The 22,864-nt window shown below is 47.7% G+C and overlaps 1 protein-coding gene across 1 annotated transcript in view; it reads left to right on the forward strand.

Annotated features, from left to right (window-relative positions):
* The window catches only part of MROH1 (maestro heat like repeat family member 1), a 143,663-nt gene that overhangs the window by 76,323 nt on the left and 44,476 nt on the right, over positions 1–22,864 (forward strand). The window lies entirely within an intron of this gene.

Below are 22,864 nucleotides of genomic sequence, written 5' to 3' on the forward strand. Positions count from 1 at the left end.
AGGTGAGGCCGGGCACCACCACACACATAGCATGCAGTCTTATTATGCTTATTGGCATTATATTTCATCCATTCTAACCATAGATTTACATCATTAAAACCTGTTTCAGCGGCCATGGTATCTTCAAAGGTGGGGTTAGCAATGGCCATCATGTCTTGAAAGGTCTGGATGTGAGGTTTTAATGGGTTAGGGAGCATGTGGGTGGCCCCTTGCCACTCAGAAGAGTTGCACATATCTTTTAAGAAGAAATGCCCTAATTTACGGTAGGAACCCTTTTTCCAATACATTCCCATCACATACTGGTCTGCATCCGTTGGGCTTGGATGCTCAATGTTAAGGATTAATTTCATTGGTGTACCCCCCCCAGGCTTTCTTAAAGTCATTCTCTGGAGAAGGGATCTACCTTGATCATCTACTTTAGATAAGGCACTTTTTGGCTTGTAACCCCAGGCAGGCCCGGCATTCCATCCCGCCGCCCCCCAATGATTACAATTGTGCCCCCATTGCTTGTCAACTACACAAACATATGGATCTTTTGAATGAGGGATATCTCTGTAAATACTCTGGATTTGTGATGTGGGGAACGGGCATTCTACAATATCACAATAGTCAAAGGTGTAAGTAGCCACATGGGTGCATGATGAATTGTACCAGAAGGTATACCCACTAATATCTTTGGTGATGGCTACTTGTTGGGCCTTTATGAGGCTGATTAAGGAGAAGATGTGCCAGAGGTACATGCTTGTGCGGTATCTGCTTCCTCTGGGGCAGGAGATTTCTTGCAGTGGGAAGCGTGGATCCAATTTGGCCTACCGGCCAGTTTGACGGAAGTTGCGGTAATCAGGAGAACTTGGAATGGACCGTCAAATCTTGGTTCCAGGGTATTTTTCCGCACAAACTTCTTGACCAGAACCCAATCTCCGGGGAGCAGGTTATGGGCACCTGTATCCAATTCGGGATCTGGAATTGAAGAGAAAACTTGGGCATGTATTTTGTTTAAGGCACTTGCAAGTTCAGTTACATAATCTACTAAAACATCTGATTGGAGCTGTAACTGCTGCGGGTAATAACAACCTAGTCTGGGTGCTGTCCCAAATAGAATCTCATATGGGGACAGTGAATGCTTCCCTCTAGGTGTGTGCCTAACACTGAATAAAGCTATTGACAGGCTTTCTGGCCAGGGCATCTTTGTTTCTTGTGACATTTTTAACATTCTGGCTTTTAGAGTGCCATTCATGCGCTCTACTTTACCACTACTTTGTGGGTGGTAAGGGGTGTGGAAGGCTAGGGTCACCCCTAGAGCAGTCCAAATTTCTTTAGTCACTGTTGCTGTAAAGGCTGGGCCTTGATCACTTTCAATGACTTCTGGGAGTCCAAACCTACATACTATTTCTGTAAGTAGGCGTCTTGCGGTTGTTTTTGCAGTGATATTGGCCACTGGGTAGGCCTCTGGCCATCCTGAGAACATGTCCACTATGACTAGTGCATATTCATGGGGCCCACTCTTGGGCATTTGGATGTGGTCAATTTGAATTCGCTGGAAGGGGTACATGGGCTTTGCCAGGTGTTTTGCAGGCACCTTGATTGGTCTTCCTGGATTGCATTTTGCACAAATAACACAGGCCTTACAGAAGCTGTTGATCAATGTTGTGATTCCGGGTGCTTCATAATACTTCTGTATGAGGGCGGCCATCAATTCTTTTGACAGGTGTGCAGGCCCATGTGCCCATTGGACAACTGCTGGATATAAATTTTTTGGAAGGCAAAATTTGAAGTTGTTGTAATATACTCCGTCCTTTTGGACAGCTCCTTTATTTTTCCATTTTTGGGTTTCTTCAGGAGTGACTGCAGCTTGCTGTTCTCGCAAAATTCGCAAATCAGTAGGAAGAGTTTGCAGAGCAAAAATAGGGACTTCTTCTTCTTCTTCTTCTTGTCCGGACACTTCTTCATCCACTTCCTGCAGATCCCTGGCTGCTAGCTTAGCAGCCTGATCAGCCAAATGGTTGCCCTTTGCTTCATCTGTATCCAATTTCCCATGGGCCTTTACCTTCAAAACGGCCACTTCTTCAGGGAGTAGGAGGGCATCCATTAGCTCCTTAATTGCAGTACTATGTTTGACTGGTGTACCGGCGGTGGTAAGAAATCCTCTTGTCTTCCAAATTAGGCCGAAGTCATGTGCCACACCCAGAGCATATCTTGAATCTGTATAGATGTTGGCACGTTTTCCTTCGGAAATTTTGCATGCTGAAGTCAGAGCCTGTAATTCAGCTTCTTGCGCAGACATTGCTGGCGGTAAAGATGATGATTTGATAACTTCATCTGTTGTGGTTACGGCATATCCTGTATGGTATCTTCCTTCTTCATCAGCATATCTTGAACCGTCCACAAACAGGGTGAAATCTGGATCTGGTAATGGATTCTCGTGCACAGTTGGTAGGTGCACTGTCTCCATTTTCATCTGTTCAAAACAGTCATGAGGTGTTTCGGGGTCATAATCATTCACTATGACCAGATCTTGAAATTCCTTTTCTAGGAAGTGGCGTGGCCATGCTTCCAGAAGGTCAGTTGTTGGGTATTTGACAATACCATTTTCCTGTAGCTGTTCTTCATCCATGGTGGCCCATAACTTTGCCATGGGCCCAAGATCATTCCATGACCTTGTCTTTGCTTTGGTAACAGGAATATGTGGGATAGCAGTATCCCAATGGCGGTAGAGGTAGATAAGTTGTTGAGGTAGTTGGACCAAGACCATGCTATTGCCTTCAGAGTCACAATAGAAATCTTGAGCAGTGAGCTTCACATCAGTCCAGTGGTAAAGCTCATCTTCATAGCAAGGTTCGGGAGTAATGTTTGGTTTGTACCACATGGTACAGAAGGCGTAATCTGGGCCTTCACAGAGAGGCTTCTCATCTTCATAAAATGTCAAATGTGGATGCATGACTTTCTTGATACATCCACAAAGCAGGTAAATGTAGGTTTCATCTGTGACAAATCCATAATAGATACCCCCCTCAGGGAGTGGAAGAAGAGTGGATGGATTAAGAACTTGACATCTTTGAATGGAAATGTTGTCAGGTAGAAGAAGATGACACTGTAGGCGTAGGTGTCTGGCAGGAGACACGTGCTTGAGCTGGACTTGGTTGATGATGGCAGAGATGTCATGAGGGGCCAAAACAACCAGAGGGTGGCCAAGGACCAGGTCTGAGGTTCTTTCTATGAGCTCTCTTGCAGCAAAAACAGCCCTGAGACAGGAAGGGGTCCCTCTGGCCACAATGTCCAGTTGACATGAGAAATATCCAATAGGCCTTTGGCGGCCTCTTAAGTCATTAGTTTGGGTGAGAACTCCTGTTGCATGGCCTTGTCTTTCAGAGACAAATAATTTGAAAGGTTTGGAGTAATCAGGCAGGCCCAAGGCAGGAGCAGAAGCAATGGCACGTTTTAGAGCATTGAAATTGTCTATTGCTTCATTAGTTAAACAGAAAGGGTCAGACTTAAGTGCGTCATAGAGAGGTTGCATGAGCAGGGAGGCCTCTGGGATCCATGCTCTGCAGTAGGAAATAAGGCCTAGGAAGGCATGGAGAGATTTTGAAGTTCTTGGAGTTGGAATATCCAGTACGGCTCTTACCCGGTCCCGGGTAAGATGTCTGGTACCTTGAGATAGGCAATGTCCAAGGAAAATTACTGAGGGTTGGCAGATGGTGGGACTCCAGAGAGCAGAGGGGGGGGGTTTGGTACAAGAGGGGTGTCCAGGACGGTAGCTTCATTAACAGCACGGAGATCCTGAACCATCCTGTACTTCTCTGGCTCACCTTTTGGAGTTTTCTTTTTCACAGGGAATAATGGGGTGTTACATTCAGATTTACATTTCACCAGGGCACCCTTCTACAAGAGTGCCTTGATGTGGGTAGAAATGGCAGCGGCCTGTGCTGGTTTTAATGGATATTGTGGTTTTCTTGGTAATTTAGCTCCTGGAATGAGCTTTACCACCACAGGGGGAACATTTAGGTGACCTATGTCCTCTGGGCCTGAGGACCATAACTTAGCGGGCACCTGTATCTTTAATGCCTCTGGGAAATTGGACCTTAATTCTGCTGCTTTCTCACGGGGCTTTTCTAAATGCAGCATTAGAGGCAAGGAGCACAAGGCTGAGGTGTCTGATTCAGATAGAGGTGTGGACATTTCTACCTGCCCATCCGGGGTAAAGGTGATGGATGCTTGCAGGCGTGAGAGAACATCAGCACCTAATAGGTTAATTGGGCATGTGGAGGATACCACAAAGCGAGCAAGCAGGCTAGAGCCAACTCGTAATGGAGTTGTTAAAGGGCTATGTCTTGGCTGGCCATCCACTCCAACACAAGAGACGTCAATATTTGACAGAAAGGATGGGTCTGGCAGGTCTTGTTCTCGCAGAACACTACGGGCTGCACCTGTGTCAACTAGAAATGTGGTAGGGTGGCCTTCAATGGGCAAAGTCACTGTGGCAAGTGGCCCCCCCTTATCCCCTGTAGACACTGCCATAACAGGGGTTGCAGACACAGGCTTGCCAATTTCCTAATCATCTGGTTCCTCAATTATCGGAACCTGTTTGGTGGCTTTGGGAGCTGGGGCAGGTTTGGAGGGCTTTCTGGGCTCCCTTGGCTCCTTTTTAGGTTCTGGGCAGTCACTTCTAAAGTGCCCCTTGGCTCCACAATTAAAACAATGTCCCCCCTCCTCCGGTCTAGTACCTTTTGGGACTGGGGTGGAGCGGGATACCATGAGAGGCGCTGAAGTGGATCTTCTTGGGGTCTGAGCGGATTCCAAACCTCTAGCAACTAAAAGTAGGGTGTCCAGGGGAACAACCTTATATTCAGGGCGTGCAGCAATGATTCCCTTGCGTATAGAGTCCTTAACACCTTGGACAAACGCACCTGACAGTATTTGTGAATGAATCTTGTCAGTAAGATCAAACCCCAAATCTGTAAACATTTGATACAGTCTTGCATGAAACCTTTCCACTGATTCTCCTTTATCTTGAATAACATCAGTAAGGCCAGCAGCCTGATCTGCAAGTTTGTCCTTAGCCCATTCTTTTAATTGGGTGCAAAAAGTTACTCCAGAGGGGTAATCAACATCACTGTTGAGCTGATCTGTACTGAGGTGTCGGGCCATACTTGGCCAATATGCATCCCCTGCTTTAATAGCACAAATGCTCAATAGATCACGCCATGCGGCTGAATAAGTCTTTTGAATTTGAACTATCCCTCGGTAGAAGGGCATGGGCTGCTTTTCTGGGTCCGGGAGTGATTTCATCAGAGCACTAGCTTGAGTGGGGTTAAAAGCTACATATTTAGGAGGGGCCTGTTCTCCCCGACCCTTGTGGCCGAAGGGATCATCGATAGAACGATGAGATGGGGCTCCCGCAGCAAGTTCCGATGAGACATGGGACACCCTGTCCATCTCGTCATCATCGAATTCTATGATATTGACTCTTCTACGCGGTGCAGGTCCCGCGTGAGGTGAAAGGGTCGGTGGCTGGGAATGAGCCCCAGATGCAGGGGTGGCTAGCGAGTCGTAACCTGGGGACAGGTAGTCGCCGGGAATTACTGGCATCAGGGCTGAACTGGGAGCCGCCATATTGGAGGCGGGGAAAGGAGTTGCTTCAGGATTAAGGGAAGAAGCGGCGGCCATATTTGATATGGGCACTTCCGGGGCAGATTGGGCCGGACTGGGCATGACCGGAACCTGGGGAGTGGCTTGGGGAAAGGGAGGGTAACCGGGGTAGGGCAGGGCCATGGGATATGGGAAGGGGTAGGGCCAGGCAGGGGAGGGCAAAAGAGTAGGGTGGGCAGGTACGGTTAAGGAGGTAGGATATTGGACTGGGGCGGAGCTGGTTATCGGAGGAGACAGGACAGGATTAGTAGGGATGGATGCAGAAAGAGGAGTCGTAGCATGGGAGGGAGGGGTAGTTAGCTGGACGGGTGCTGATGGAAGGGGATTAACCATAGAGAGGGATTGCAGGGAGGAGGCGGCAGATGAGATGTTAGGATTAGGCATGGAAGGAAGCGTGGGGATGGCTGAGGATGATGGGACCGTTAGAGAAAGGGAAGGGGTAAAGAAAGATCCATCAGAATTCAGGACCGGGCAGACAGGGGAGGTGATGGGATGGGATTCGGGAGGATCGGGAGTGGGGAACATAGTCAGCTGGCTATCACCTATGGCTGACTGAACCTTGGGGACGGACATCCCCTGGGCGCCATTTTGGGGCGCTGGCTGAGGGAAAACCCCAGCAACACAGTTTTTATGATACACAAACAATTTCACACCTTTGTGATTTACTTCTTCCTCAACCCAACCTTCTAACTGAAGGTTCCTCAACCCAACCTTCTAACTTCGCTACTCTGTACCATGCTTCAGCAGTCTTTAATAAACCATTATCTGTAAGCTTGCCTTTCATTTCTGCTAGTAACTTGCGCCAACTTTCTGGTTGCAATCTCCCACATGTCGGTACAGCAATTTTACATACTTTTGCAATCTTTTCAACACCTTTAACCATCTCTTCACCCTCTCTGTTCTCTACCAAATCACATGCTAACCAGCCCTTGCTGGGCTTATCTAAATCCTGTCCCATAATCCCTCTACCCCTATACCAGCGTCCTAGATATAGAGGGAGAGAAGGAAAATTGAACAAGAACGTCTACAATGCTCGACTGCCACCCGAGAATCGTGGGACTTTCTCAGGTGCGTCTTCCCAAAACGTAGACTAGTCACTGAATCCGCCTACCCGGGGTGGTAGACACGGATTGGAGCGAGGTGAGAAGTGTGTGACCAATCACTTCTCTTTTAAGAGGAATGGGAGTGGATAGTATAATAATATAGAAAGTGTAGAAAAGATGAAAGGCAAGGAAAAAAAAATCCTTAGAGACAGACACAGGAGTACATGAGACTCCTCATTAAACAAACAAGACAACAATACAGTTGAAATACAGTGTATGCATCACAGTTCAAATGAAATCAACAGTAATTCCTTTCCTTTACTCATGTGCTTATCCCAAAGTCACCTCCCTCAACCCCCGTAGTGCCCCTATAAAACCCACTTATAAGTCTCACTACCACAAATAAACAGAAAAACTGGAATTCCACCAGCCCCCAGCGCTCAGGGCGGCGGTTACCAAGAGAAAACTGGAATCCCCCCAGCCGAAGCTGAGGTTTACCAAAACTGGAATCCCCCCAGCCTCGGTACTCGGGACAGTGGTTACCAAAATTGGAATTCCACTAGCCCCAGTACTCGAAACTGTGGGTTACCACGTGCACAATGAGGCTAGCTAAGCTCTCAGAGTGTCACGAGAAGGATCACAGGAAATTATGAGTCTACACAAAATCCACAGTTCCAACAATCCCCTTTTTCCTTACAGCCACAGCCACGAGGCTCCTAAAAGAGGTAAACAGGCAAAGAAGACCCCCAGGAACGCATCCACAGGTCAACCCCCCTTTTTCCCTACAACCACGGCACCGTGGTTCCTAAAAGGAGTAAAACAGGCAACAGAAGACCCAGGCAAATCCCCTCGGGTCCACCCCCCTTTATCCCAAAAGGGGCAAAATACAAACAGATAAACAGACAAAACAGAAGACCCAGGCAAATCCCCTCAGGTCCACCCCCCTTTATCCCAAAAAGGGGAAAACAAGCAAGACAGAACCCCAGGCAAATCCCCTGCAGGTCCACCCCCCCTTTATCTCAAAATGGGGAAACAGGCAAACAATTCAAACACAATTCAAACACACCCAGGCAACAGATAGACTAAAATGCAGGTAAACAAATGAGTAACGAGACACCGGGCAAGATATTACCTGTCTTTGATGTCCTCCCGGGAAGCAGTCACAGACACGTGGACGGGTCAATCAAAGGGGCCGGAACGTACCGGTGGCTCTGCAGAAGTCTCTACCGTGTATCTGGAGGTGATCAATCTCCCTTCCTTCCCCCTGGATTCCTCCGTCCACCCTTGTCTTCCTTAGGACGGCTCACCGGCCGGACATAGCCCGATGCCCCACGTTGGGCGCCAAGTTGTTATGGTACTTTTTAGCAGTAAACCAAAATGTTTAAATGTCTATCTGTTCCTGTCCAAATCAATAAAATAAATTGCGTATATACGCTGAAGTAATTAAGTCTGACACACAAGGTTCAGGTTAAAATAACTTCGAGAGGGGCGTGGCTTGAACGCTGATGGCGCCGGCCGCTTAATCTCGGAGCTCCGACCCGCGCAGCAATAATAAGGGCACAATCTGAAGCACAGACTCTCCAAATGGGGCGCACGAAACGCCCGGACGCTCCACAGACACCCAGGGGACAGTTGCCCGCTTCACAGAGCGGACCGCTAGACGGATACCTCCGCACTCCGTTGCGACCGTCCCAAGCCGACCAGGGCCCCAAGATGGCCGACGGGCCGACCACGCCGCCGGAGAGTGAGACCCTCTCGCTAGCCGACATCAGGGCGGACATAAGAGCCCTGACCACCCTGACTGCCAGCATGGTCACTAAAGCAGACCTAAAGGCCTCATCAGATACTTTACATGAGGCTATTCGCGCAGAGGTCGCAACGCTGGGGAATGAACTGGCAGCACAGGGCACCCGTATACAGGCCTTGGAGACAGCGGAGCAAACGATGTCGGGCCGCATAGAAGCCAACAACCTGGCTATAAGCAGGCAAGGTACCGTCCTATTACACCTTAGGAGACAGGCGGAAGACCTGGACAACAGGGGCCGCAGGTCTAACATAAGGATACGCAACCTCCCTGAACCACGCAGCGAAGAAAACGTGGAAGACACCCTCACAGCCCTATTCAGGGAGATTTTGGGCCCTGACTCCCCGCCGGCCTTCCAATTCGACAGGGCGCACAGAGCGCTCCGGCCCCGCAATGCTGACAACTCGCCCAGAGATATCATTTGCTGCCTTCACGAATTTAAAGTGAAAGATCTCATAATGACAAAAGCAAGATCCAGACAGACATGGCCATTTCAAGGAGCAGAAGTCGCCCTTTATCAGGATCTCTCACCACTCACATTAGAAGCCCGCAGAGCTCTACGACCTGTAACACAATTGCTAAGAAGTAGAAACATACCTTATAAATGGGGATTCCCCTTTAGCCTGCTAGCTCGCCACGACAATGAATGGGTACCTGTGAGGTGGCCAGACGAGGTCCCCGTATTCCTAAGGAGACTAGGCCTACCACCGACCGAAGTTGCAGACTGGATACTAGGACCCCTGGAACAGCGACCAGGCCCCGTCGCTCAGAGAGCCGCCAGGAGACGCAGAGAGGACTCACCACGCAGACCCCCAGCACATAGGCCGCGCAACCCGGCCCCACATGCTGAGGACTAGCCGGGCGGTCTAGCCGGACAGGAGTGTCTCTCCCCCCCCTGCCCGATGGTCCGATGTTGATGCTGCACCCGATCAAGGGATCCAGGTGTCATCCCTCGCCCGGAAACAGATAAGTACTTTCAACCACCCCCATCTTGGGCAGCACACTGTTTGATAACTTTTTACGAAAGACATACACCCGTCCCCCCCGGGACCTAGCCCACCGCGAGGTATGGCCCTCACTGGTAGCATGCACCACACCCATAGTTGCAGCTCAGATAACGATGTCACCGCGCACTGTATAGTTGTTGGTGAGCACGCTCCGCCACCCATAATGAGTCGTATGCCAACTGCCACCCTCACACCTGTGATAGTGACTCATCCCCCCCGGGGACTCTCTCCATCATGGGGCATAGCTTTTGATGAACACGCACACACTACGGAACAACATGATGCCATGTGGCTACTTTGGGAGGGGGGATTGGGGATTCCCGCATGGAATGGGTGCACTGAGCTGAGTGGGGAGTGCTCCTCAGGGACCCTATCTATTTCTGCGTTACACAAGTGCAGCGGAAGATTTATGGTGGGCCACACATTTTGTCGGCCGTATTAACGGATTGCACAAGAACCATGACAAGGTTGGGTGGGGGCTCATGCTGGGAGGGACGGGGATCCACTTCCATGGGGACAAATGTATTAACTGTCAGACCGATTATGTTGCATTATCTGGTTCACAATGCCGATCATTATAATTTGCCTCTGTATATGCATGATTCTTCGCCTGACGGGTGATCGGGATTGTTTGACTGGGCGGGGCGGGAGGTGGGGGGGGGGGTTGCACTTATTCATGTTCATGTACCCTGGTTCACATATTTATGTTGCTTACTATGTTGCATTGTGAGAAGGTAGACTGTGCTCCCCCCGCTACCCCCCCCCTACCCCAGACTGACGAGCTCACTACTTTAACTGTATGCCTGGATGACCCTATCAGCTATCACGCCAAAAGCCCGGACTACAGGGGACAGAGAGACCACACTGGGGCGAGACACACCTGACGGACGTCACAGACCCCAACTGGAGAGTACGCATAGGCACCAGACCCGATCGCTATGTGCACACCTATTGACTCATGCATAGCGGAACAGGAACCCGACCCAACCCATACGGAACACACACACCTGACCGTCGCCACTAGGCGAGAGCCACGACCCGACTTAGACCCGAGTACACCAAGACTACTGGGGGATCCGCGCTTGCTGCCGCTCCGGTACTCACCGTGTAGAGGTACAGCGTAGGCCGCCCACCCAGTTACAAGGGACTCTGCCTGACAAAGGCAGTATCAACCCCACACGTTGGGAAACTCTGGGGTGAATACCCTCATTTATTAACACACATTAGGATACTAACACACGGAAAGCATAGTAGTTTCTGGTAGGAAATCGACACACACACCTTCGCCTCACACCCTCCCCTCCTGGGCCCCCAGGCGACCGCTACCCCTCCCCTCCCCCCCCCCCGTGAACACCGCTCCCCCATCCTTCCTCAGTCTTCCTGTGCGGCTGGTGGTCCGGCGGAGCTGGGCGCCTGGCCCGTGCATTGGCAGATCGTAGTTGATACCCCCCCCTCCCACGATGGCCTACTCCCCATCACCCTTAACCGTTCTCACGCAGAACTGCAGGGGACTCAATGCCCCGGAAAAGAGGTCCCATCTCCTGAGAACTCTCAGGAGCCAACGCATCTCCATCGCGCTCTTACAGGAAACCCACCTACGAGCGACGGCGAATCCCCTACTCAGGAGCAGGTACTACCCGAACAACTTTTACAGCAACCACCCCTCCACGAGAAAGGCAGGCACTGCTATACTGGTCGCGGCAGATCTGCAATTCATGGTCTCCGACCAGATAGCCGATGCCGACGGTAGATTTCTATTCGTGAAAGGGGAGATAACAGGGAAAAAATACACGCTCGCGAACATCTACGCTCCGAATGCAGGACAGGCGAGCTTTATTCGCAGAACGCTTTTGAAGCTAACCAAATTTGTAGAGGGGGTTCTGATCCTGGGGGGGGACTTCAATGTCCCGCTGGACCCCCTGATTGACACATCCACGGGACGGAGCAGTGTGCCTAGCTCGACGATCAGGACCATCCTGAAAGCCCTCAGAGACCTACGGCTCATGGATGCGTGGCGAGCACTACACCCAATGGATAGGGACTTCACTTATTACTCCACGCTGCACCGTCGATACTCCAGGATCGACTATATCTGCGTGCAACAGGAAGGACTGACCTACCTAAGGTCAGCTGCTATCCAAACTACTCCATGGTCAGATCACAGTGCAGTAAAAGTGGAGATGGAGTCACCCTTATACCGCCCGACAATAAGGACGTGGAGACTAAATGATGCCTTGCTCTTAGACGAACCGACGAGACTGCAAATTACGGAGCACATTCGTCAATTCTTTGAGGAGAACGTGTCTGAGGAATTAACGGACCTGACGATATGGGAAGCACACAAGAGTGTCCTCAGGGGTCACCTAATTCGAATAGCAGCACAAAAGAAAAGGGAAGAGGGTCAGCAAATACGCGACCTTACCGCACAGATAGCGGCCTTAGAGCAAAGCCATAAAAGATCCCCGCAAGATCAAACTTATAAAGACCTTGTCACACATAGGAGAAAACTAACTGACATCCTAGAACGCAAATATACGAGACAGTTGCAACGATCCAAAGTTTTCTTCTACAGGCATGCAAACAAAGGAGGTAAACTGCTGGCCCAAATGCTCAGAGGCCCACAAAATCGAGCCCAGGTCCACTCTCTGCGCACCAGACAAGGAGTACTGACGCAATTCCCCGAGGCTATCGCGAAGGAATTTGAGATCTTCTATACAAACCTCTACAACCTGGACAACTCACCTGAGGGCCCCGCTGCTCCCAGCAAACTAAGGGACACCGTCAAATACCTGAGTGACTTCAACCCCGATGCACTCACCCCTGAGGAAGCTGAATCGCTTGACGCACCGATTACCGAAGAAGAGGTCAAACTCGCCCTCAAGGTGGCCAAGAATGGCAAAGCGCCGGGCCCGGATGGCTTTCCGGTGGAATATTATAAGAAATTCGGGGAGGAGTTGGTCCCGAAGCTGGTCAATGCACTGAACAGCCTCCGGGAGGGAGCATCCTTCCACAAGGAGTCCCTGGCGGCGACGATAACGGTGATCCCGAAACCGGGTAAAAACCCGGAACAGGTCGGCAACTATCGCCCGATTTCGCTTATCAATGCTGATATCAAGCTTTTCTCCAAAGTCCTATCCTCTCGACTACGTCAGTACGTGCCGCGACTGGTCCACCCGGACCAAACGGGATTCATCCCGGGCCGAGAAGCCAGGGATAGCACCCTCCGGCTCTTTGTGGTCCAACATGCGGCGAAACTCTATCGGAAGAAGCTACTTCTGCTATCGACGGATGCAGAGAAAGCTTTCGATAGAGTGAACTGGCGATTCATGATGGAGACGCTAAGGAGAACAGGCATTGGTGACCAAATGAGACACTGGATCGGGACGCTTTACCACCAACCGAACGCTAAAGTTCGAGTGAATGGGGCACTCACGGAGAGCTTTCACATAAGGAATGGGACCAGACAAGGCTGCCCACTCTCGCCGCTTCTCTTCGCACTCACCTTGGAACCGCTCTTGGACAAGATACGTAAAAACACCAGAATTCTTGGCCTTAGATGCGGGATGCAGGAACATAAGGTCGCTGCGTATGCAGACGACATGATGTTTTTCCTGGCTGAACCCCTTGAATCAATACCTCACCTTCTGGAGGAATTTCAGACATACGGGGCTATTTCAGGGCTAAAACTTAATATGCCCAAATGCGAGATTCTGAATGTGACGGTGCCGGAGGAGGAATGTGGGCGTCTAAAGCTACAATTCCCGTTCCACTGGTGCGCAGAGAGTATGCAATACCTGGGACTCCAGGTCACCCCAGCAGCGAAAGATCTATACGCACGCAATTACACACCCCTTCTGTCCGCAGTGCTGAGGGACCTTGGGAGATGGAATTACAACCACATCTCCTGGCAGGGGCGAATCGCAGTAGTGAAGATGAATATCCTCCCCAGGATACTCTACGTCTTCCACACGCTCCCATGCCCCATACCCCAATCCTTTTTTAAGACGCTCCGAACAGCGATTCTTAAATACATATGGAAAGGGGATAGGGCCAGGATAGCTCACAGTAGACTGAGCCTTCCCAAGGCATGGGGGGGCCTCGCCCTGCCCGACTTCAACACATACCACCAGGCTACGGTGCTGCAGCGTATTAGGGAGCTCCATGTGGCCACCCCTCAGAAACGATGGACCACACTATGTAAAGACATCACCCACAACCGGCTGCCTCAATACATCTGGCACGATGGACGCGATGCCACAACACCGAAGGAGGATGACTCTCCCATCACACATATGCTTCAGCCATGGCACAGAATGAGGAGGACACCCTACATCTCCCCCTCCCCCAGCCCACTGATACCCATTACCCATAACTCACACATAGGGGATAGCCTCCCACCATCAGCGTGGCCATTGGAGGCCCATGAAGGCTACATCCCGCTGCAACTGGCGCTAACAGATTCTGGATTACGAGCCATGCGAGAACTTTCGACCGAAAGGGACATCACTCCATTACACCAATTCCACTATGCGCAACTCAGGCACTTCTACCATAATCTCCCGAACAGAATCAAACTACACAGAGAACTAACCTGGTTTGAAAACCTCTGCCTCCTGACGCCTGAATCGAACGGCTCGGTATCGGTTATATACCAAAAACTGATAACGGGAGGAAAAGTCACAAACGACCTATTCAAAAGGCAATGGGAGGACCTGCTGGACACTGCATTCACGGAGGAACAATGGGCACAGATTCTACTGCGGCAGCACAAGAGCTCATCTAATACAGCCTACCAAGAAATGAACTATAAGTTACTATCCCACTGGTACCGCACGCCATCCCTCCTCCATCGAATTAATCCAAACATTCCGGACACCTGCTGGAGATGCGAATCAGGAGTGGGTACCATAAAACATATCTGGTGGGACTGCACTGAAATAAGGCCGTTCTGGAACGAACTCGAAATAGAGATATGTGAAATTCTAGGAGAACCCGCAACCCTAACGGAGTGCCTAACGCTACTACACCACACGGAAAGCTCACTGTCGACTTATAAGAGGTCGATCCTCAGACACCTGCTGAATGCAGCTAAGGCTCTGATACCCCTGCTGTGGAAAACACGGACCCGTCCGACCATCGGACAGTGGAGACTCAAGGTAGAGGATATCCACAGGGCTGAGTCTACAATAGCCTGCCTGATGGGGAGACAGGAGAAACACGCAGAACAATGGGCGCCATGGTACCTATACTGCACATAGGCCCCGACTACCACTGGGCTAGGGGACCGATCTGCCGATGTGGGGGTGTGGGGGCGCCCAGAGTCGCCGGATACGGCCCCCCGGGTCGCACCCAGAACCCCGCAACCTACTGCTGAAGTCGCACTGGGGGCCAAGGGGGGCTCATAGCTAATTTACACCTCACAGAGGTAACTAAATAACATCCCAACATTGACAGCAGGAACACACCAGGGCCCCGGGGCGGAGATCGGGAGACGGATTCTCTAACCACTAAACAAACATCACTCAGACGCACTCTCACTCCCACGATCCCACCCCTGCTCCTGAGACCTCTACAATGACGAGCCCCACTAACCTGCGAAACATACATCCCGCCTCACCAGGTATAGCACCAACCTCATGATTACCCATAAACCTATATAGCTGCTTGTCACAGGTGTGCACTGGAGATCAGGCAGAGGACAAGACACCCGAGATAGACCTAAACCTACCCATTCCCCCCCTTCCCTCTCCCCAACCCCCCCAACTTATGGGTGCTAGGACGCCTGCCTACCCTGATACCTGAACGACAAGGAATACCTAGTGGAGGGCGACGACGCCCCGCAAGACGTACCGCTCCTCAGACATGACACCACACACACTGACTATCACAACTGGCGACAACGTTATACTAGACACTAACCTGACCATACTACCTATGCTGACACTGACAAGCATACCCGTTTAAACTAATGTTTGGATATTGAATTTGCTTCTGAATTAATCTTTACCAAAGCCAAGATCCTCAAGCTATAGCGCTGTTGACCCATCCTCGTGGGGACCCACGGGTCCCGCAGCTTACTAAAAATTTTGTTGCCCTTAACTGTTAAAGTTTATGTATTAGAATTGACTGGTTCTTAAGTGTACCAGGAACAACTGAAGCAAGATGGACATTCTCACGTTTGATTCCCCTGTAAGCCTTTCTGATATGGATCTGAGTATCCCTCATCCCCATTGTTGATGTGACTTACTTGGAGACCTGCGAGTCCCACCGTCAAAATGCCTGATATGTATGCTTGTTCCTTTATTATGTCAACTGAACACAATAAAAAGTAACTTTACAAAAAAAAAAAAAAAATAACTTCGAGAAAATTTATTGGCAAGTGATTAAAAAGCGGACACGCAGGTCCTTTTAAGAGACATTTTACGTCATCATTGCTTATTAGAATATCAGTAAATAAACATCATTAATTGGATTAATTGTCAAGTGTCGGGATTAGTGTCCACCTATCAATATTATTAATTGGCTCAAAAGACTAAGTGGTTAATCCCGTGTCCACCCACCAAGAGGTGGGATTGTTCTGGACACGGGTGGGGGACAAGGGGTCTTGAGCGTCATTTTACACGGTCGGTGATCTCAGGCCTCGTGGCCAGGTGCAAGGTCTCTTATGAATAGAACATTTCATTACTACTGTGTTCGCATGGCCTTCAAATTATACTTTGTTGCAAATCTAAGGAAAAGTCAGCAATTCCTGTGTTAATCATATCTTTATAGAAAATACAGTCTTTGTTCTATTGTATTAGATGTGCTGGGAAATTCTGTCATGTAAGGTGATTTTAAAATGAACAAGTTAGGTTATGAGGACAAAATGGAGGATTGAAGAAGTCAGGTTAGGGGGACAAAATGGAGGATTGTCACAGTATAAAGTTAAAATGGAGTTAGTGCAATAATTGAATACAAATACAATAAGGTTTTTTAAATAATCCCACATCAGTATTACTAGCTAGGATTGATGATATTATTACTGGTAGGGTACTCTGTCGGTATTACTAGCTGAGTATCTCACAGTAATATTACTGGCAGGGTACTCTGTTTCGGTATTACTAGCTAGGATTGATGATATTACTGGTAGGGTACACTGTCGTTATTACTAGCTAGGATTGATGATATTATTACTGGCAGGGTACACTGTGTCGGTATTACTAGCTAGGATTGATGATATTATTACTGGTAGGGTACTCTGTCGGTATTACTAGCTAGGATTGATGATATTATTACTGGTAGGGTACTCTGTCGGTATTACTAGCTGAGTATCTCACAGTAATATTACTGGCAGGGTACTCTGTTTCGGTATTACTAGCTAGGATTGATGATATTATTACTGGCAGGGTACTCTGTGTCGGTATTACTAGCTAGGATTGATGATATTATTACTGGCAGGGTACTCTGTGTTGGTATTACTAGCTGAGTATCTCACAGTAAGATTACTGGCAGGGTATTCTGTGTCGGATTGATGATATTATTACTGGCAGGGTACTCTGTGTCGGTATTACTAGCTGAGTATCTCACAGTAATATTACTGGCAGGGTACTCTGTGTCGGTATTACTAGCTGAGTATCTCACAGTAATATTACTGGCAGGGTACTCTGTGTCGGTATTACTAGCTAGGATTGATGATATTATTACTGGCAGGGTACTCTGTGTCGGTATTACTAGCTAGGATTGATGATATTATTACTGGCAGGGTACTCTGTGTCGGTATTACTAGCTAGGATTGATGATATTATTACTGGCAGGGTACTCTGTGTCGGTATTACTAGCTAGGATTGATGATATTATTACTGGCAGGGTACGCTGTGTCGGTATTATTAGCTAGGATTGATGATATTACTGGCAGAGTACACTGTCGGTATTACTAGCTAGGATTGATGATATTATTACTGGCAGGGTACTCTGTCGGTATTACTAGCTAGGATTGATGATATTATTACTGGCAGGGTACTCTGTCGGTATTACTAGCTAGGATTGATATTATTAATGGCAGGGTACGCTGTGTCGGTATTACTAGCTAGGATTGATGATATTATTACTGGCAGGGTACTCTGTGTCGGTATTACTAGCTAGGATTGATATTATTACTGGCAGGGTACGCTGTGTCGGTATTACTAGCTAGGATTGATGATATTATTACTGGCAGGGTACTCTGTGTCGGTATTACTAGCTAGGATTGATGATATTACTGGCAGGGTACTCTGTCGGTATTACTAGCTAGGATTGATGATATTACTGGCAGGGTACTCTGTGTCGGTATTACTAGCTAGGATTGGTGATATTATTACTGGCAGGGTACTCTGTGTCGGTATTACTAGCTAGGATTGATGATTATTATTACTGGCAGGGTACTCTGTGTCGGTATTACTAGCTAGGATTGATGATATTATTACTGGCAGGGTACTCTGTGTCGGTATTACTAGCTAGGATTGATATTATTACTGGCAGGGTACACTGTGTCGGTATTACTAGCTAGGATTGATGATATTATTACTGGCAGGGTACTCTGTGTCGGTATTACTAGCTAGGATTGATATTATTACTGGCAGGGTACGCTGTGTCGGTATTACTAGCTAGGATTGATGATATTATTACTGGCAGTGTACTCTGTGTCGGTATTACTAGCTAGGATTGATGATATTACTTGCAGGGTACTCTGTGTCGGTATTACTAGCTAGGATTGGTGATATTATTACTGGCAGGGTACTCTGTGTCGGTATTACTAGCTAGGATTGATGATATTATTACTGGCAGGGTACTCTGTGTCGGTATTACTAGCTAGGATTGATGATATTATTACTGGCAGGGTACTCTGTGTCGGTATTACTAGCTAGGATTGATGATATTATTACTGGCAGGGTACTCTGTGTCGGTATTACTAGCTAGGATTGATGATATTATTACTGGCAGGGTACTCTGTGTCGGTATTACTAGCTAGGATTGATGATATTATTACTGGCAGGGTACTCTGTGTCGGTATTACTAGCTAGGATTGATGATATTATTACTGGCAGGGTACTCTGTGTCGGTATTACTAGCTAGGATTGATGATATTATTACTGGCAGGGTACTCTGTGTCGGTATTACTAGCTAGGATTGATGATATTATTACTGGCAGGGTACTCTGTGTCGGTATTACTAGCTGAGTATCTCACAGTAATATTACTGGCAGGGTACTCTGTGTTGGTATTACTAGCTGAGTATCTCACAGTAATATTACTGGCAGGGTACGCTGTGTCGGTATTACTAGCTAGGATTGATGATATTATTACTGGCAGGGTATTCTGTGTCGGTATTACTAGCTAGGATTGATGATATTATTACTGGCAGGGTACTCTGTGTCGGTATTACTAGCTAGGATTGATGATATTATTACTGGCAGGGTATTCTGTGTCGGTATTACTAGCTAGGATTGATGATATTATTACTGGCAGGGTACTCTGTGTCGGTATTACTAGCTAGGATTGATGATATTATTACTGGCAGGGTACTCTGTGTCGGTATTACTAGCTAGGATTGATGATATTATTACTGGCAGGGTACTCTGTGTCGGTATTACTAGCTAGGATTGATGATATTATTACTGGCAGGGTACGCTGTGTCGGTATTATTAGCTAGGATTGATGATATTACTGGCAGGGTACACTGTCGGTATTACTAGCTAGGATTGATGATATTATTACTGGCAGGGTACTCTGTGTCGGTATTACTAGCTAGGATTGATGATATTATTACTGGCAGGGTACTCTGTCGGTATTACTAGCTAGGATTGATGATATTACTGGCAGGGTACTCTGTGTCAGTATTACTAGCTAGGATTGATGATATTATTATTGGCAGGGTACTCTGTATCGGTATTACTAGCTAGGATTGATGATATTATTACTGGCAGGGTACTCTGTGTCGGTATTACTAGCTAGGATTGATGATATTACTGGCAGGGTACTCTGTGTCGGTATTACTAGCTAGGATTGATGATATTATTACTGGCAGGGTACTCTGTGTCGGTATTACTAGCTAGGATTGATGATATTATTACTGGCAGGGTACTCTGTGTCGGTATTACTAGCTAGGATTGATGATATTATTACTGGCAGGGTACTCTGTGTCGGTATTACTAGCTAGGATTGATATTATTACTGGCAGGGTACTCTGTGTCGGTATTACTAGCTAGGATTGATGATATTATTACAGGCAGGGTACTCTGTGTCGGTATTACTAGCTAGGATTGATGATATTATTACTGGTAGGGTACACTGTCGGTATTACTAGCTAGGATTGATGATATTATTACTGGCAGGGTACTCTGTGTCGTTATTACTAGCTAGGATTGATATTATTACTGGCAGGATACTCTGTGTCGGTATTACTAGCTAGGATTGATGATATTATTACAGGCAGGGTACTCTGTGTCGGTATTACTAGCTAGGATTGATGATATTATTACAGGCAGGGTACTCTGTGTCGGTATTACTAGCTAGGATTGATGATATTATTACTGGTAGGGTACTCTGTGTCGGTATTACTAGCTAGGATTGATGATATTATTACTGGCAGGGTACTCTGTGTCGGTATTACTAGCTAGGATTGTGATATTATTACTGGCAGGGTACTCTGTGTCGGTATTACTAGCTAGGATTGATGATGATATTACTTGCAGGGTACTCTGTGTCGGTATTACTAGCTAGGATTGAGTATATTATTACTGGCAGGGTACTCTGTGTCGGTATTACTAGCTAGGATTGATGATATTATTACTGGCAGGGTACTCTGTGTCGGTATTACTAGCTAGGATTGATGATATTATTACTGGCAGGGTACTCTGTGTCGGTATTACTAGCTAGGATTGATGATATTATTACTGGCAGGGTACTCTGTGTCGGTATTACTAGCTAGGATTGATGATATTATTACTGACAGGGTACTCTGTGTCGGTATTACTAGCTAGGATTGATGATATTATTACTGGCAGGGTACTCTGTGTCGGTATTACTAGCTAGGATTGATGATATTATTACTGGCAGGGTACTCTGTGTCGGTATTACTAGCTAGGATTGATGATATTATTACTGGCAGGGTACTCTGTGTCGGTATTACTAGCTAGGATTGATGATATTATTACTGGCAGGGTACTCTGTGTCGGTATTGCTAGCTAGGATTGATGATATTATTACTGGCAGGGTACTCTGTGTCGGTATTACTAGCTAGGATTGATGATATTATTACTGGCAGGGTACTCTTGTGTCGGTATTACTAGCTAGGATTGATGATATTATTACTGGCAGGGTACTCTTGTGTCGGTATTACTAGCTAGGATTGATGATGGTATTACTAGCTGAGTATCTCACAGTAATATTACTGGCAGGGTACTCTGTGTCGGTATTACTAGCTGAGTATCTCACAGTAATATTACTGGCAGGGTACTCTGTGTCGGTATTACTAGCTAGGATTGATGATATTATTACTGGCAGGGTACTCTGTGTTGTTATTACTAGCTAGGATTGATGATATTATTACTGGCAGGGTTCTCTGTGTTGGTATTACTAGCTAGGATTGATGATATTATTACTGGCAGGGTTCTCTGTGTTGGTATTACTAGCTGAGTATCTCACAGTAATAATACTGGCAGGGTACTCTGTGTCGGTATTACTAGCTGAGTATCTCACAGTAATATTACTGGCAGGGTACGCTGTGTCGGTATTACTAGCTGAGTATCTCACAGTAATATTACTGGCAGGGTACTCTGTCGGTATTACTAGCTGAGTATCTCACAGTAATAATACTGGCAGGGTACGCTGTGTCGGTATTACTAGCTAGGATTGATGATATTATTACTGGCAGGGTACTCTGTGTTGGTATTACTAGCTGAGTATCTCACAGTAATAATACTGGCAGGGTACTCTGTGTCGGTATTACTAGCTGAGTATCTCACAGTGATATTACTGGCAGGGTACTCTGTGTCGGTATTACTAGCTGAGTATCGCACAGTAATATTACTTCAGGGTACCCAATTAGCCAAGTATCAGTCTCCGTGTAAGTAACTATAATGTGAATTATTGGAAATGATTAGTGTGGCAAAACCAACCTCGCCACTGTGAACTGGAGAAGCCTGGTTGCTCGCCTACTCCCTTTGGACTATGGACCAGACTTTAAAAAGGTTTATGTTCCCTGCAGAAAGGCTTATTCGTGCCTTTCTGCCAGGGTGTTAGGTAGATCTCATCTACCGAACAAACTGCCGTACGAGGGACCACCTAGGAGATGGAGTGTGCCATCAATTGACCGCCCAGGAGCTGCGGTTAACCACAGCTTAATTGACAAACGAACACATGGCGGCGGCCATCTTAACTCCCGAACAGCGGTGTTCCGACGTCGAGTGTCTGGAACTAAAATCGGACACTCGACTAAGCAAACACCACTGAGACCTCCAGACTTCCGTGGATTTGTGCCGCAACTACCGAACGAGCCGCCGTTCGGTAGAAAAAATAATGTTCACATGGGAATCTAACGAACCCCCTATTTAGGAGTGTACTCTAAGTATTTGGGGTACATCCAGAAAGTGGGGAAGTAATGGACATGGCTAAGGGGATTATGTGTCATGCTGAAGGGAGGAGATGTGTGGGAGGTAACGCATGTGTGATTGGTGTACTGTAAATCCCTCCCTTGCATGGGAGAATCCTTTATAAGACACTTGTGTTAATAAATCTAGACTTCCTGTTTTAACCCTCAAAGTGAAGTGTTGTCTCATTCTTGGGGAGGATTTATTGTATGCTGTTCCAGTTTGACTGCTAGGAGTGTAAACCTATTCGTATGGTTTCCTATTCAACTGTCTGCAGCATTCATATGCTTCTTCGGTTCGGTGATTGTGGTGTCTGCCAGAGTACTTGGAGTCCTCAGGAAACGCTACGAGCATCCTTTAACAGAGGTACCCAGTCGGGGTGCCCGTCGATCCGTTACATTGGTGGCAGCGGTGGGATGGCGTCCTGGTGTGAGAGGAATGTGGCAAAACCGACCTCGCCACGTGTCCTTGGCGTGGGGCTGCTTGCCCGCCTCTTGCCTTTGGACTATGGACCCGACTTTATGTGAATGTGTTAACCCAGATAGCTATGCCATGGAGCCCATTCGTGTAGTTAAAGACTTTGGCTCCATGGCAATTGAACTGTGTGAATAGGATCTGAGCGCTATTTGGTAGTTTTGTGCGCTCAGATCCCAGCTATCTGGGGATATGTGACATGTGATATGTGTGATATGTGTTATGTGTTTTATGTATAAAATGTGACTTTGTGTATTTTATAGTATTTTAATGCTTTGTGCTC

The sequence above is a fragment of the Pelobates fuscus genome, chromosome 4 (genome assembly GCF_036172605.1).
Source record: "Pelobates fuscus isolate aPelFus1 chromosome 4, aPelFus1.pri, whole genome shotgun sequence".
NCBI classification, from domain to species: domain Eukaryota; kingdom Metazoa; phylum Chordata; class Amphibia; order Anura; family Pelobatidae; genus Pelobates; species Pelobates fuscus.